Below are 16749 nucleotides of genomic sequence, written 5' to 3' on the forward strand. Positions count from 1 at the left end.
TTATGATGAAAGACATTTGTCACATGATGAATTAGGGCACAATTGAAAGTGGGAAGGAATTATGTGAACTCTGAACCCTACGGTCATGGAATGAGTTAGGAAAGGATGGAACAACAGTTTTGATCCTATTGTACATTTACAATCATGTGAAAAGTGTTTCATGTGTAAAATTGTATTAGGGGACAGATAGGAGGATGATGAGAACATGGGCAGATTATTGAAAATCATACCCAATATTGGGCCTTATCTGACAAAAGCAACTATAACTCACAGGCAACAAAATGGACAAAGACAAGAACAGCTTCAGCAGGCAGAACTCACCTTCAGACACCAGGGACCCTGAGCTCTGCCTGACATATTGAACCCTTAGTACCTCATGTGGGTGAGTGTAGTGGTCCTTGGAATTCCTAGACACGGACTTTTCATTGTTGCTTTTTCAGATCGCAGTTCATGAGAATAATGCTCAGGACAACTGGGTAAGTGTTTCCTTTTTTCCTCCTCTCCCTCTTCGGTGCACAGTCTGGCACGACTGAAGGTGGATGTGTTTTTCTCCCCCAGATCAAGCCTCAGATCTGGGAGAGGGAAATGGCAGAGCAGAGCCGGGAGGTCGCCCACTTGAAACACAGGTCTGGGAGCGTGACATGAGTTTTTATGGGTGTTTTGAGGGATGACAGCTGTGCTGTTTAGTGTCTAGTCAGAGGATGTGGCATTGCAACTCTTATAGAAGTCCATTCTTTTTCTGTATCCAAGACTGGATGGGATGGAAGGAAAGAGGCTGCTTGAGGGATACAGGAGGCGGAGAACAATGCCTGGAAGTCCAGAGACGCAGAACCCTCTGAGGAGAGGTAAGGAGTACGTGGTGTGTGCAGCAGCCTAATTTCTGCGGCAAAGCCTTTTCCTGTGGGTGATCATCGTGTGTCCTGGACAGAACCACAATTACTACCTAAGGAGAGCAGGTGGTTTGAAGGGGTGACAGGAGGGCGTTCTCCTCTGGTGCCCCAGGCAGCGGAGCACCTGTCCCTGTGACTGGTGGAGCTCAGGCCCCTCCCCTGACTGCGGACCCTCCCACCTCCTCCAGCATGCCCTAGCTAAAGAGAGGAGCCTGGAGGGGATGATGGGACATGGGCCTTAGCTTTCTTCCCACCTTGACGCAATGTGAAGACTATTTTAGTTTTGTTTGAGGAGAAGTTCATTTCGTTACTATTTTTAACGTTGTCATTTTTATTTTATTTTTTTCTTGAACCATAGCCCTACGTTCCTAAATTCAGGCTCCATATAGCTTTGTCCTCTGATGTTATCAGGGCAAGTCTGCAGCTTCACTGCTAAATACCCATCGTTTTTCTTTTCTCGTTTATATATTAGTATAAGTACATTTCTATTCAGATATAGTTATATAATAACTTCCCATGTAGAAGGCAGCTTATAGATAAGCGAAAAGACTGAACAATCCACCTGGAGCCTGAAGAAACATACCCAGGTTGAGCATTCCCTGATGATACACCCCAATCAGTATTCTCCATTTACCCTTTTTTAAAGCTCATTTATTTTGAGAGAGAGAGAGAGAGAGAGTGTTTGTGTGTGTGTGTGTGTGTGTGTGTGTGTGTGTGTGTGTGTGTGTGCACGCGTCTGTGAGGAGCAGAGAGAGAGGTGGGGAGAGAGAATCCCAACACTGTCAGGGTGGAGCTGGATGCAGGGCTCGAACTCACAAGCTGTGAGATCATGACCTGAGCCAAAATCAAGAGTCAGATGATTAACTGAGTGAGCCACCCAGGAATCCTTATTTTTATTCTTAATCTGTAATGAAATGGTGATTTCCCATAATGTATACCCGAGAAACCTCTGTTTAGGTGATGACTTCTAGATTGCTAGTTGAGCCTGACCTGTCAATAGTTATTTGATTAATTACGAAAAACATGAACTAGGGCACGGTGAGGTCTTTATCAAGGTGATGGGATTGTCCCCCTTATCCTTGGGGGTCACCTGAGGCATGTGGGATATCCTCTGCCTCTGGCCAAGGACCTGTGTGTAGGGAACAGTTTAAGATATTGGAGGAATGAGGTGAGGGTTTCTTTTAATTTCACACAGTCCACTAAAGTAGAATAAACCTCTATCCCTTCCAGGGTCCTTAGCAGATCCAGAAACTGGTGCAACCTCTGTGAGTTACAGCAGCTCTGACTGTACGAAGAATGCAGACAAGGACAAGGTAAATCCTGGGACCATTCTCAGTTGTAACACTTTCGGGAAACCCTCATCTGTCTGTACAGCACGCTCTCCTGGCCTAGTCTCGTTTTGTGTGTTGTGTGATATGCCTGCTTGTTTTTTGTTTTCCAAATGCACACTCTTAACCTAGGAGCCTACAAGCTTCTCTATTTTCAGCCTGTCATCTTTTTGTGGTAAGTTTAGAAGCCCAAAGGGCTTAGAGGCTGAGTACCTTAAGACTTTACCATGTGTTTCTGGAAATAACGGGAGGAGGATGACCCCACATTCCAAACAGACGTCTCCTGGCCTGGGTCACCCCTTCCAGACCTCAACTCTATGGGAACAGTGTGGCTGCTGTGTCTTCCTTTCTTGATTCTGGCTAGGAGATTAACCTGCTAGAAAGTCTACCATATTGTTTAAAATTGAAAAATGCGAAACCCCATCATTACTCCAACTTTTTATTTTGTGCCCTGTGCAATTTAAAATTATTTTTTAATGTTTATTTATTTTTGGGACAGAGAGAGACAGAGCATGAACGGGGGAGGGGCAGAGAGAGAGGGAGACACAGAATCGGAAACAGGCTCCAGGCTCTGAGCCATCAGCCCAGAGCCCGACGCGGGGCTCGAACTCACGGACCACGAGATCGTGACCTGGCTGAAGTCGGACGCTTAACCGACTGCGCCACCCAGGCGCCCCTCCTTCCCACTTTCAATTGTGCCCTAATTCATCATGTGACAAATGTCTTTCATCATAAAGCTCTTCCCTCCTTTCACTTAGATCTTCACCATGTTTCCTAGGGTTGCAAAGACCAGGGCCATGAAATGGCACTACCATGTTGATGGTATGATTCATTCTAAGACACACTGCTTTCCTACAGATTATGATACTTGACACCACCCCCAGGAACGTTGGCATGGATGAAGTTTCCACACAGTCTGGCCATTGCTTGAAATCTGGAAATGTTGATGAAGTTAATTGTTTTGTTCTTTCTAAATCTTACCTTTTTTATCTGTTAATACTCTATGCATATGTCCTCTGCATTTTGTTTATATTACTATGTTGAGTCTAAACGTAGACTTTTAACCTCGTAAAAAGGTTAAAAACAAAAAAATGAAGAGAGGTTCATGAGCTGCTGGTAATTAGTAGCTGAACTCACTTGTACTTGTTTATTTCTTTCATAGCTATTTTCACATTTTCCCTGCAGCTGCCAGCTGATTCTTCTTTGCTGCCAGTTCACACTGTGTCATTTTCAGCTTCCTAAGATGGGAAAGACATATACACAGTCCAGGAGCCAAGGTCCACAAATTCTGCCTTTTTACCTCCCAGCACTCTTGAAGGCCTAGATACAAATACCTTTCCCCCACCTCTCCCATAAATGCACAGACTGACAACACAGTCAGAGAAATGAACTGAACACCCCATTTAAGTTAAAGAAAATTCAACCTCTGTCTGCTGCCATGTCTCTGCTGTCAGACCTGTTTCCTCTCCTTCATCATAAAATCATCAAATAACATTGCACTTTGTGCCTTCCCAGAGCTGGACTTTGGTTTGAGATGGTGAAGGCTCATTTCAGTTCAGTGTCAAAAACCTTGTCTGACCACCCATACCCATTAGGATGAAGCAAGGGATCATCACTAGTCTCACACCTCCGTGGGGAGCCCTGATTCTCAGTCCAGAAGTTGTACCCTGACAAAGACAATCACCCTAAAAGACGACCTTCCAGGATATGGCTTCCCCAACATTGCAGCTCACTCCCAGACATTGCTAGAGTCAGGAGTACAACCCCTGCGTCCACCTTCACATATCCTGGTGGAGGAAAAGGCCAATCTTAGAGCAGCAACATCACCTGAGGTAGAACCTGATATGAACTGTCACACAGTCTGGGTTTATCTCCAGGAAACAGATTTCAGATGGAAAACTATCAACTTCATGAAGCCAATGTACTTGAAGAAGACTCAGTTCATTGACAGTGAAGGCAGCAAAGGGAAATGCTTAGAAAGGCTGGTTTGCTGTGTTGCTCTCAGACTATTTTGTTCATGGTGTTACTTTAAAGGGTTTCAACTTGGTACTGGATGTATTCAAGAGTCACATGCAAAATTGAAAGACTCCTAGAAACGGACACAAAACCTCTAGACAGAGAAAGGCACATGCATTTCCTTCCGGCATCTCAGGCAGTCCTTCAACAAATGCTTTCTGGAGTGGCTGGAATGTAGTGGTTCTGTTGTAAGGGATTGAAAATAGAAAGGTGGCCAGGGTGCTGTACGTGCTCCCCAAAAGAGCTTAGAAATGATAAAAACAAGATGCCAGTGAGACAGAGCAGGCTCCACCCCAGGTGTGGGAAGGACTAACAGAAGCTGAGTCTCCAGGGAAGAGAAGGAAGTATTTCCTTTTCAATGTGAATGAGGGACTCTAAAGGCCCTGATCTCCTCCTGAGAACAAAAGGAAATACTGTACAAAGGAGGAAACATGTGAGCGAATGCACCACATTTCTAATGACCCCATGAAGACACATGTGACCAAGATGGAGAAGAAGGAAGCCCAGGACAAAGCCAGCCTGGCAGTGGGAACCAATCTCCCCAGGACTCATCAATGAACTTGGGGATAGAAAACTGAACTGCAAAATAGCTGAACAACTTTATGGGCACAGACTTAGAAGGAAACGTGTTTAGTTCAGAGGCAGCCAGCAAAGATGAGCCCTGGTGAAGCTGCGGGCTTTGGTCAAGACTCAGAAGAGTTACACTTCAAAAATCGGGGGACAGGAAATAACTCAGCTTCCTTAGGGATTGGCCTGCTGTGAACAATCTCACTAGCAGAACTGATGCAGGGATCCAGTACTACTGGCACCCCTACCCCCTTTCCAGAAATAAATTTCTGTGGTTTCTGCAGCAAAATCATTGATTTTTCCCCTACACATTCTTGACCCATGTGTGGTCCTGAACAAAAATGACCTAATTCCTGGATGACAAGACAACGTGATGGGACTGAATCCCAAGCAGATACAGATATCAATGTTATTAATGCTGATACCTTCCCTCTTCCACCCCAAATACATGACACAATATGTGACAAGCACTTAGGACAGAAAGGAAAATGCGGGTGACAGAAAGCCAGGTAAGAAGGACAGGCACAATTCTGAGTGCATTTGGCAAAAAATTTGAAAAGAATTTTAGTTATCTCTACTGGCCGTCACATTCATTCATACAACAGTACTTGTGATAGTTCTCACCTGAACATTTTAGTCTTCTATAGCCACTTTTCTTTCTTCATAGAATTCTTCAAGGATGCCTGCTTTGTCCTTCAGCTGTTTGACTTTTGCTTCTTTGGTTGCTTTCACAGACCTCAATGCATTACACTTGTCTTCCAGGGCCTTTTTATTTTCTGTAAAAACATGGATTTGCTTTCTAAGTGTGCACATGACCTGAGACTTGTTTTTGGTGAGATAGGAAAAGGGCAAGAACCGTGAAGGCAGGAAGGCCCTCTTTCCCTTACCAATGCAAAGTCATTGTCACCAATATGGGGATTTCTCCCCAACAGACAGCATACTTTCCAGTTGACAGTTATTGGACCTCAAGACTCTCAACTCTACATGCTCGAATTCACCATTTTCATCTTGCGTTTTTAAGACAGATATGAGAAAAACACTTTCCATAAGTAATGATTGCACAAAAATTTGAGTGCACCTAACAGAACAGGATTGTGCATTGCAATAAACAAAGACCTTGAGGCATAAATATAACTAGGAGAAGATACAGATGGTGGGAAATAGTTCATGTCAGATAGCTTATAAATGGTTTTCTTGTTGGGATATATATATATATATTTATATACATCTGTATATGTGTGTGTGTGCAGACACACACACAAACACACACTTCTTCCCCATTCACGTTGAAAATTCACTGTTCAGCATTAAGAGAGAAAGAGACTATGGAGCACCTGGGTGGCTCGCTCAGTTGAGCATCAGACTCTTGATTTGGGGTCAGGTCATGATTCTAGGATCGTGCGATCCAGACCTGTGTTGGGCTCCACATTGAGCGTGGATCCTGCTTAAGATTCTCTCTCTTTCCCTCTGCCCCCCTCGCATGCCCTCTCTCACTAAAATTGAAACAAAAAATTCATAAAGAACAATTTAAAAGTATTTTTTTAAAAGGAAAGGATTATACACTGTGGCTATCACCCTTTGTCTCTCAACTATATTTGGGAATTTTCTACATATCTTGGAGGGCAGAGTTGAATGATGTGATAAATTACCTAGTCGTGAAAATAAAAGATAACTCCTAGTCCCTGAAATAGCAAAACTCATCTTGGTGGTCCTAGTGAAATTCTAGCTCATTGTTCAGAAAGAGGTTTGGCTCCCAGAGGCCCACTCTCTACTGTGGGAAATGGCAAGCAAATATGCTGTGCTCACTTCACCCAATGAATAAAAGCCTCCAAAGCCAAATTACAGTAAAACTCAGCAGCCAACTCTTACCACTTCCTGATTCTTCACATTCCTCTCTCTCTGAGTTTGCAAGGCAACAAGTGCACTTTGAAGGGTGTCATTTAAAATTTCATTGAAGTGGGTTCCTGGGCGGCTCAGTCAGTTAAGCATCCCACTTCAGCTCAGGTCGTCATCTCGTGGTTTGTGAGTTTGAGCCCTGTGTCAGACTCTGTGCTGACAGTTCAGAGCCTGGAGCCTGTTTTGGATTCTGTGTCTCCCTCTCTCTCTACTCCTCCCCTGCTCCTGCTTGTGCTCTGTCTCTCCCTGTCTCTCAAAAAATTAATAAACACTAGTTTTTTAATTTCTTTAAAGTGCTTATTATTTTGACATTCTCCTTCAACAAAACATGTTGAATGAGTAATAATAATTCATTCCTTTTATTTGTGTTTTTAGAATGCAATCCAGGCAAAGAAGGGATTCTTACATTCAGTTTAAAAGCTTCATCAGAGAGAAACTTACTTTCTCTCATAGTTTCCTGAAGACATTTCCTTAACTCACTGTTGTATAAAACACGAAAAAGGAATCAGAAAAAAAAAAAAAAAAGCACAGTGCTAGATAAACCTATCTTCTAATGTGTGACTCCTTTCACAAATAAAGAGGTAGCTCTTTACATTTGTGAAGCTTGTGTTGAATTGGTTTTGTTTATAGAACACATGAAATAGGTCAGTAGGATGCTCTACCAGAGTGGCAGTAACCAAAATGAAATCACAAAAAAATATTTGAAAGGGCAATGCTACCTTCTGTTCCCAAATGGATATTTTTTCAGCAATGAAGTTCTCTGTTTTCTTTCTTAAAAGTATGGATCTTCTCAATTATTCACTGTAAACTAACTAAAAGGAGACAAAACATGTTCTAAGGCTGTTACCAAACCAGTGACATCAAATAATCCCAGTGTATTAGCAGCACACATGATCTGACAGGTGGGTGTAACTAACATTTTAGCTTTCCCGTTGTGCCTGAAGAAATCAAGTTTTAGCAGCATGTTAAACCTAAGAAAACCCTATTTCAATGAGATTCCTATTTAAAATATTGTCCAAAATGGAGAAACACAATAAAATATCTTCTCATTTCTCTCCCATCTGGAAGCACCCTTCTTAGAAAATCCAATCACTTCAAATACTTATGTCACCACCAGAGATGAAACAAAAATCAAATCCTATCAACTTACATTTCTCTCCTCCAATTATTAAGGTACATAAATAGGTCCCTGCAAATAATGGAACAAACAAAACCATCCTTTAGTCTCGATTTGAGCCACTCACACTCCCAGGTGCTATTTGGAATTCCACACAAGGAAAGCTCAAACTGCTGCTGACTGACTGACTACTCGAAGGCGTTGGATGACTTCCTGCTGCTCACAGGTTGCCCTTCGTGAACCCTAGGCCGGGGGCCCTGGAGGACAAGGTCTTTGGAATCAAACATACGGGTACCATCTCAGCTTTACACTTAGTGGCTGGAGGATGTGGATTAATGGCAATTCCTAGAAGACAAACTTTTTTCATCCCAACGTGAGAATGTTAGCCTCCAACCTTAAAATTTTTTTTTTCAACGTTTATTTATTTTTGGGACAGAGAGAGACAGAGCATGAACGGGGGAGGGGCAGAGAGAGAGGGAGACACAGAATTGGAAACAGGCTCCAGGCTCTGAGCCGTCAGCCCAGAGCCCGACGTGGGGCTCGAACTCACGGACCGCGAGATCGTGACCTGGCTGAAGTCGGACGCTTAACCGACTGCGCCACCCAGGCGCCCCACCCTCCAACCTTAAAGGAATATTATTCAACACACACGAAGGACCCAATTACAGGCAACACATGTAAGCTCTAGAACAGACTCCTCTAACAGGGACTGATTCTGTCATCTGACCATAAAGTGCAAACTTCTCTTTTGTTGGCCCAGTGTGAGAGCTCTCATGTCCTGAGATCACTCTTCTCCCCACCACCGCCACTGCATTCAAAGGGATGAACAACCAGCCTTTGAGGGCTCATTAAGTGTCAGGCAGCCACCCTGGCTCTCAACAGACAGCGCCACAGGATCACCACAGTCTATGGAGCCTGTGCAGAATACATTACCCGCATTTGCAAAAATCTCATCTCCACTCATTCTCCCCTGGCATGAACGGCTTCCTCCACCTCAGACTCAGAACCATGGTTTAAACCTCTCTTGTGACACACACCCTGCCTGGCAATATCTGGCTTTGTCTCTAAGCTCAGGCTTCTTGATGGGCTTGTAGATAGAGAGTTTTCTCATCTTCACATTTCACGAAGAGCCAGGTCATGGCAAAGTACTCACTCCAAACCTCAGGCTCATATCATCACTTGTTTCCTAATCATTTCTATGTAAAATTACACTAATTTCATTCCCTCTACTCTGGTGATGTGTTCCTCCTCCTGATGTCTTAAGAGATGGCAACTCCCTCCACATTGTCACTTAGACTCCAAACAGGGAAGAGAAAGATGAATTTCAAGAGTTAAAAAGTCAATTAGACATCAGAAGTCCCCATATTTATCCTTAGGTGAATCAAAACGCACATCAAGGGGCGCCTAGGTGGCTCAGTTGGTTGAGTGTCTGACTTTGGCTCAGGTCATGCATGATCTCACTCTTAATGGGTTCTACCCTCCCATGGGGCTCTGTGGTGACAGCTAAGACCTGGTGCCCACTTTGGACTCTGCGTGTGTCTATCCCTCTCTGTCCCTCCCCCACTTGCACTCTTTCTCTCTCAAACATTAAAAAAAAACAACCCACATCAAACACCAGTACTGAGAAAATATTGCAAAGAAAACTAAAGCTTAAATTCTTACCGTGATATTCTCAAGGCTCCATCTAAGAGGGGAAAAAACAAAATTAAATTTGGTGTCAAAACATATTATTAGTAAAAACGTATAGTTCCTGATAAAGAGCAAAATAGTAATCCAGTGAAATTACAGTAATTTTATTTTGCATACTTAATTCACAGGATTAAAAGATAAGAAAAAATAGAATTCCCTATTTAAGTCATGTTACTTCACAATTTCTGTTAAAGAGCACAATGTAAATAGCTTTTTTTTTAAACAGAAAATTTGTTTATATTAAATGAACATTCAGCCTATTCAATTTTGACCATTGATAATACATTTAAAAAATGCTTTAAATTGTCATTTCCCTCGCTTATTTTTTTTTTAAATCCAGTATCCACACTCAAGTTTAGAACTAGGATTATTTTGAATTCCTGAAATAAAGAAACAGGAAGGAAGGGAGGGAGGGAGGGAGGGACAGAGGAAGGGCGGGCAAAACCTTTGAGCTAAGACATGCCTCTTTTATTCTCTAGAAAGCTCTTCTGAAATACTACATGGAGTTGGCTGTCTGCTGAATTCATACAGAGTTATGGCACCTCAGGTGCCATGATTTTTTCCAGACTGCTACAAACAAAATAAAAGCCACCAAATGAGAAAAAGAATAAAACACGGCTAGAGCTAAAGCACAAGCAACAACAGAAATAACAGTTGATGTTTAAAAAAAGAGCAAAAAGAGCTCTGCAGACCTCAGTTCTCCTGATAAATTCTAGCTCATCAAATCTAGGCATGACCCGGTTTTGACACCATTAACATATTTCCCCATTCTAAAGTTTGAAAGGACGATGAGAGGCCGAGGCCAGCCCTAAACTCTTGCCAGGATATTAGAATATCATCATGCTATCAAAAAGCCACTTAGGAACCTCTGAGCTTCCCTGTCCCTTGTCACCCAGCCCCACAGGCGGGTAAGTGAAAAGGAATATGAACACACCAAATACTCAATATTTGTGTTTCTGTTTGAAGGCAAGTTTTCTCCAGTGGCAGGGAGAGGGGCAAATACTCATTTAGAAATAAATTCCAAAGTACTCTGTTCTTCCAGAAAAGATCTGCCCTCAAGAGGAACGAAGAGCCTAACTGGGGATTTCCCAAAGAGTAAGCAATACAGGTGAGGGAAAATACTCAACTCCAGGGCTCTCACCTTCCTGTCTCACCTGGGAGTCAATTCAGACTAACCCCTAGCCAGATAAATATAAAAACCTCACACTCATGTCCTATTTACCTCAGTTCCTTTACCAGCACATAACATTTGCCTTTCAACACAACTTACAAGGCATAGTAAAGTAAAAACCACACAGTTTGAACACAGATAGCAAGCATTAGAATTACACTTCCTATGGCAGAGATGTAGGAATTATCATCCTGGGAACTTAAAACCACTTCCATTCCTATGATAATGCAGATGATGAAAAAAGTGGACAACATGTAAAAAGAGATGGTGAATGTAAGCAGACAGCTGAACCTCTAAGATTTTAAAGTGATTTGAGAAGCAGCGAAGGCAGTCCTGAGAGGAAAATACATTGCAATCCAGGCCTATCTCAGGAAACAAGAAAAATCCCAAAACCACAATCTAACAGCACACCTAAAGGAAATAGAAGCAGAGCAGCAAAGACACCCCAAACCCAGCAGAAGAAGAGAAATAATAAAGATCAGACCAGAAATAAACAATATAGAATCTAAAACAACTGTAGAGCAGATCAATGAAACCAAGAGTTGTTTTTTTGAAAAAATAAAAATTGATAAACCTCTAGCCATGCTTCTCAAAAAGAAAAGGGAGATGACCCAAATAGATGAAATCATGAATGAAAGTGGAATTGTTACAACCAATCCCTCAGAAATACAAGCAATTATCAGGGAATGCTATGAAAACTTATATGCCAACAAGCTGGGCAACCTGGAAGAAATGGACAAATTCCTAAACACCCACACACTTCCAAAACTCAAACAGGAGGAAACAGAACGCTTGAACAGACCCATACCAGTGAAGAAATTGAATCGGTTATCAAAAATCTCCCAACAAATAAGAGTCCAGGACCAGATGGCTTCCCAGGGGAATTCTACCAGACATTTAAAGCAGAGATAATACCTATCCTTCTCAAGCTATTCCAAAAAATAGAAAGGGAAGGAAAACTTCCAGGCTCATTCTATGAAGCCAGTATTACTTTGATTCCTAAACCAGACAGAGACCAAGGAAAAAAAGAGAACTACAGGCCAACATCCCTGATGAATATGGACGCAAAAATTCTCAATAAGATACTAGCAAATCGAATTCAACAGCATATAAAAAGAATTATTCACCATGATCAAGTGGGATTCATTCCTGGGATGCAGGGCTGGTTCAACATTCACAAATCAATCAATGTGATATGTCACATTAATAAAAGAAAAGATAAGAACCATATGATCCTGTCAATCGATGCAGAAAAAGCATTTGACAAAATTCAGCATCCTTTCTTAATAAAAACCCTTGAGCAAGTCGGGATAGAAGGAACATACTTACACATCATAAAAGCCATTTATGAAAAGCCCACACCTAATAGCATCCTCAATGGGGAAAAACAGAGCTTTCCCCTTGAGATCAGGAACACGACAGGGATGTCCACTCTCACCGCTGTTGTTTAACATAGTGTTGGAAGTGCTGGCATCAGCAATCAGACAACAAAAGGAAATCAAAGCATCAAGATTGGCAAAGATGAAGTCAAGCTTTCACTTATTGCAGATGACATGATACTATACATGGAAAATCCGGTAGACTCCACCAAAAGTCTGCTAGAACTGATACATGAATTCAGCAAGGTTGCAGGATACAAAACCAATGTACAGAAATCAGTTGCATTCTTATACACTAATAATGAAGCAACAGAAAGACAAATAAAGAAACTGATCCCATGCACAATTGCACCAAGAAGCATAAAATACCTAGGAATAAATCTAACCAAAGATGTACAAGATCTGTATGCTGAAAACTATAGAAAGCTTATGAAGGAAATTGAAGAAGATATAAAGCAATGGGAAAACATTCAGAGCTCATGGGTTGGAAGAATAAATATTGTTAAAATGTCAATACTACCCAAAGCTATCTACACATTCAATGCAATCCCAATCAAACTTGCACCAGCATTCTTCTCGAAGTTAGAACAAGCAATCCTAAAATTCATATGGAACCACAAAAGGCCCCAAATAGCCAAAGTAATTTTGAAGCAGAAGACCAAAGCAGGAGGCATCACAATCCCAGACTTTAGCCTCTACTACAAAGCTGTCATCATCAAGACAGCATGGTATTGGCACAAAAACAGACACATAGACCAATGGAATAGAATAGAAACCCCAGAACTAGACCCACAAACGGATGGCCAACTCATCTTTGACAAAGCAGGAAGGAATATCCAATGGAAAAAAGACAGTCTCTTTAACAAATGGTGCTGGGAGAACTGGACAGCAACATGCAGAAGATTGAAACTAGACCACTTTCTCATACCATTCACAAAAATAAACTCAAAATGGATGAAGGACCTGAATGTGAGACAGGAAACCATCCAAACCCTAGAGGAGAAAGCAGGAAACGACCTCTCTGACCTCAGTCGTAGCAATTTCTTACTTGACACTTTCCCAAAGGCAAGGGAATTAAAAGCAAAAATGAACTATTGGGACCTCATCAAGATCAAAAGCTTCTGCACAGCAAAGGAAACAATCAACCAAACTAAAAGGCAACCAACGGAATGGGAAAAGATATTTGCAAATGACATATCGGACAAAGGGCTAGTATCCAAAATCTATAAAGAGCTCACCAAGCTCCACACCCAAAAAACAAATAATCCAGTGAAGAAACGGGCAGGAAACATGAATAGACACTTCTAAAGAAGACATCCAGATGGCCCACAGGCACATGAGAAGATGCTCAATGTCGCTCCTCATCAAGGAAATACAAATCAAAACCACACTCAGATATCACCTCATGCCAGTCAGAGTGGCCAAAATGAACAAATCAGGAGATTATAGACGCTGGCGAGGATGTGGAGAAACAGGAACACTCTTGTACTGTTGGTGGGAATGCAAACTGGTGCAGCCACTCTGGAAAACAGTGTGGAGGTTCCTCAAAAAATTAAAAATAGACCTACCCTATGACCCAGCAATAGCACTGCTAGGAATTTACCCAAGGGATACAGGAGTGCTGATGCCTAGTGGCACTTGTACCCCAATGTTTATGGCAGCACTTTCAACAAGAGCCAAATTATGGAAAGAGCCTAAATGTCCATCAACTGATGAATGGAGAAAGAAATTGTGGTTTATATACACAATGGAGTACTACATGGCAATGAGAAAGAATGAAATATGGCCTTTTGTAGCAACATGGATGGAACTGGAGAGTGCTATGCTAAGTGAAATAATGCATACAGCGAAAGACAGATATCATATGTTTTCACTCTTATATGGATCCTGAGAAACTTAACAGAAACCCATGGGGGAGGGGAAGGAAAAAAAAAAAGAGGTTATAGAGGGAGGGAGACAAAGCATAAGAGACTCTTAAAAACTGAGAACTGAGGGTTGATGGAGGTTGGAGCAAGGGGAGGGTGGGTGATGGGTATTGAGGAGGGCACCTGTTGGGATGAGCACTGGGTGTTGTTGGAAACCAATTTGACAATGAATTGCATATTTAAAAAATAATAAATAAAATAAATAAAAACATTAAAAAATTCTACATTTATGAATTTAATGTGCAATCTCCTAATTTTCCATATAGGATGTACATTTTTCTTTCAACTACATGTGGGATTTTCTCAGGACTAAAACATCTAATGTATGCATATACACAAAATATCAAATGAAGAAATCCACTCTAACGAAATGAAATCATACTGGTGAACATAGGTTACATTTTTTATGGCAGTACTCAAGGTGGGGTGATATTTTCAACTGGGGGGGGGGGAGTTAACAGACACGTACACCACAAATCTTGAAGTTACAGCAACTTGCCTGCGCATCAGAAGGTCTGTCTTCTTTCTTACAGGGACAGAAAGGAGCCTTGAAAGTATGTGTGGTGAATGTAAAACTCAGGCAGGTCTGTGAATCTCTGACTGAGAAAATGAGAAAGAAAGGGAAAAAAAAAGTGGAAATGTATCGAACAGGGTATCTAAGCATCAATTTTCATAAAGAAAAAATACCATCAGGCTTTTTCTTCTAAAATTGATTCAGGATGTTTGTTTGGTACAGTCTTACCCATACTGAGAAGTGGCCTTGGTATGTTCTTTGACCATGAGCAGTCTGGGAGGGACGCCGTGAATCTGCTTTTAGTAAAACTGCAATCAATTTAAAAGTATTTCAGATGTTCACGAGTTCATGAGAAATCAGAAAACATGCCAAATCTCAACTGAAAAGGGGATAAGGTAACGAGGATGTTTTTAAGATATTATTGATGAGATTCCTTCCAAAGAAGAGAAGAGAGGATAACTGTAACAAATTCTGTTGCAGGAATAATATTGAACATTCAAGAAACGGGCGGTTCCCGACACAACATACCTGTCAGGTTTCCAGTTGTTTCCAACGACTACAACATTGTTGGGAAAAAATCCCCACTGAAAGTTCATAAAAGCATGTGCGATGTGGAGGGCACATTGTGTTTTCACCTCTGGCTCTGGTTCCAGCAGGACTCGGAGAGTGGGTCTCAGCTCCTTCTTCTAGAAGGTCCTGAGAGTCAACATTTGGCGGCTTCACTTCCCAACTGAATGCGCCTCCTGTTCCTCCGAATTTGTGTCAGGATTTCTCCCCCGAAAGAGGCCTGACCTGGAACAAACCAACCCCAGCCTCTCTGACATGGCGTCACGGGACCCCATGAATCCACGGATCCTCCAGGGAAATACCTGCAGGGGAAATGAGGAACAAACCACGGAACAGCCCAGAAAAAGCGAGGGACTGTGCCGCCAACCCACCACCCGCGCTTCCGGGGAAGCCGCCCAGGCCCTGCCTCCCCCGCCTCGGGACTCAGCCCCACCACCTAGGAGACACCAAGGGGCTGCGAAGCCTCCAGGGTCTCCCCCAGGCCCGGGGGTGGAACCTGCTGGAAACACAGCTCTGGCTCTTTGCCCACACTCAGAGGCACTGGGTCCTCAGAAGCAAGGAAGCCTTCCCAGCCCCGAGGCGCCCTGGATCAGAAAAGCCTAGTGGGCGCCTTCTCAGGCCATCACTGGCCACTCAGAGGCCCGGCCCCTCCCTGGGAGTGGTGCATGCGTGCCCTCTGCCGGCCGCGGTGGGAATTCCGCAATGCTCAAGGCCATGGCTGCTCAGCTGGAAGTACTGAGAGTGCAGCTGGTCCAGTGAAGCCTGTTCTCCTGATCGGGAAGGGTCTTACCAAAGGGCTTGCTTGGGACACAAAGAAACGTTTTCCTTCTCCTTTTTACTGAGTGAAAAATGAAACCGATTTTATTGACATAATGATATCATGTGTAATGCTTTTAGCAGCTTTTGCAGAAATACAGACACCTGCTGACCTACAGGTTATGGTGTTTAGCACCATAATACTTGGGTTAAATAAAAAAGTTGACACCTCTGAGAAAGAGATACAGGCTTCCAGCTATGGAATGAATAACTCATTGGGATCCAAGGTACAGCCCATAGAATAGCGTCAATCCTGTAAGAAAGCGTTGCAGGCTTTCACAATATAGCTACCCTTAGGTACCTGGAGAGCGTAATGTATACACACGGAATCACCATGATATATGCCTGAAACTGATACAACATGGTGAGTCTCCTATATTTCAATTAAAAATGACAAAATTTTTAATTTCTCCTTCACCATTAAAAATTATTTCTAATTGAGAACATATGAAATTCCATTTATACCACATTCTCTAACGTCAACATCTAGATGTTGAGAGCTTATTTTTCTTGTCAATAATGTCTTTGAGGACACAAATGGGACAAGGTCAGAATGTGCATCTAGAGGGAGCTACACATCTGGTATAAATTTCCTGCCTCTATATGGGTAATTTCAATGAAAAGTGCTTTATGGACGAAGATGGATGAAATCATTTCCATCAGACTCATAGGTAGATAATTGTGCCTTCAAATAATAATTGCCATCTCTTCATATCAGAGGAAGGCTGGGTGAAGATAAGGGTTTCTCTTTTGATCTAAGAGAAGGCTGTGGTGTTTTAAACTGCTCACCTACCATCCAGAATCCAGAGATTAGCAGCCCTCGGCCTTCTGCTCTGTGCAGCCCTGTCCAGGAAACGGCACCACATCTCCTGTG

At 42.4% G+C, this 16749-nt stretch overlaps 1 protein-coding gene and 2 long non-coding RNA genes across 3 annotated transcripts in view; 1 reads left to right on the forward strand and 2 right to left on the reverse strand.

Annotated features, from left to right (window-relative positions):
• The window catches only part of LOC123380412 (transport and Golgi organization protein 1 homolog), a 91595-nt gene extending 75276 nt beyond the window's left edge, over positions 1–16319 (forward strand). Inside the window, exons 13-16 of the transcript XR_006586145.1 lie at positions 751–845; positions 2121–2203; positions 3404–5310; positions 14973–16319. The gene's annotated coding sequence lies outside the window, so the exon portion shown is untranslated. The remainder of the gene's footprint in view (positions 1–750; positions 846–2120; positions 2204–3403; positions 5311–14972) is intronic.
• On the reverse strand, positions 3842–9494 carry LOC123380415. Its single transcript, XR_006586147.1, has 3 exons — positions 8439–9494; positions 7417–8208; positions 3842–5577 (listed from the first exon to the last, which is right to left on the reverse strand). It is a non-coding gene; the product is annotated as an uncharacterized LOC123380415 (long non-coding RNA).
• LOC123380417 lies at positions 14478–14974 on the reverse strand. The gene is made up of 2 exons (XR_006586149.1): positions 14721–14974; positions 14478–14578 (listed from the first exon to the last, which is right to left on the reverse strand). It is a non-coding gene; the product is annotated as an uncharacterized LOC123380417 (long non-coding RNA).
• Positions 16320–16749: the final 430 nt, after the last annotated feature.

Source organism: Felis catus, chromosome D1 (assembly GCF_018350175.1).
Source record: "Felis catus isolate Fca126 chromosome D1, F.catus_Fca126_mat1.0, whole genome shotgun sequence".
NCBI lineage: Eukaryota > Metazoa > Chordata > Mammalia > Carnivora > Felidae > Felis > Felis catus.